Source organism: Paramisgurnus dabryanus, chromosome 21 (assembly GCF_030506205.2).
Source record: "Paramisgurnus dabryanus chromosome 21, PD_genome_1.1, whole genome shotgun sequence".
NCBI classification, from domain to species: Eukaryota; Metazoa; Chordata; class Actinopteri; order Cypriniformes; family Cobitidae; genus Paramisgurnus; species Paramisgurnus dabryanus.
Genome location: NC_133357.1, coordinates 23,917,151 through 23,918,272, shown reverse-complemented (window position 1 = coordinate 23,918,272; position 1,122 = coordinate 23,917,151).

The following is a 1,122-nucleotide window of genomic DNA, read 5'->3' as shown; positions in this document are numbered from 1 at the left end:
CTTGCGCTTCATCGATGTGGTTATTGTGATTGTGTAAGTTTAACGAGTGTCCATGTGTTGTTTCATAAGAATCAAAAGCACGTAACCGATTTAAATGCTTTTTAATATGAGATATTTCTTAAAGTCTCTCTTTGTACATATATATATATATATGGTGTTTAAACCTGAAAAAAAGAAAACGCTCACAAACACATCTGCATCCACCACATGTTTCATTACAGGCCACAAATTTCATTTCATTTTTTACTATTGTCCACACAATCTTTGTGGTGAATCTATTTTTTATCAGTGGATAGATTATTTCTATCTAAAGTATCCAGTTTGTTTAGTGGTAACTTTTTACTTTAGGTATAAAAACACGTTTTTTCATTTTTTAATAAATAAAAAAATTTGCTTGTGATGGAAATGATACCACACATTTTGAAAAAATGACCAAAAATAATTTTTACACAATAAATAATCAAGTGGATTTAGGTTGATTCCAGCTAATTGTATTCTAATTCTATTATAATAATTAAGTTATTATTATCTTATTTAATACTAATTTAATATTTAAAGACTGGGTCTCAGATAGGGCTGCAATGATACTGAAGAAAATATAATGCGATATATGGTAATGCTTTAAAGGGGACATTTCACAAGACTTTTTTAAGATGTCAAATAAATCTTTGGTGTCCCCAGAGTATGTATGTGAAGTTTTAGCTTAAAATACCATATAGATAATATATTATGACATGTTTACAGGGACACTCCATGTTTTTTGAAAATATGCTCATTTTCTAACTCTCCTAGGGGCTGTTTACACTTGGTATTAAGATGTGTTTTCATTGATCGGAAGTGGACGAGAGAGACACATTACGTTTACACCTGGTATTTAAATCCGTCTCTTTTGTCCACTTTCGACCTCTTCTGTCCTGAATACTGTGAGGGGGTGGTCTGTGAGACGGTGGGCGAGTCTCTCTGCTGTCATTCAAATGCGAGCGGGAGTAATTATGAGTTTATATGGACGCAAACTAATATTATGTCGAAGTCCACTGCTTTTTTAGCAAGTAAACATGCTGCACAGAGTTTTGTATGTGTGTATGTAAGAGCTTTCTCTGAATTTTCAGTGCAATTGATGAA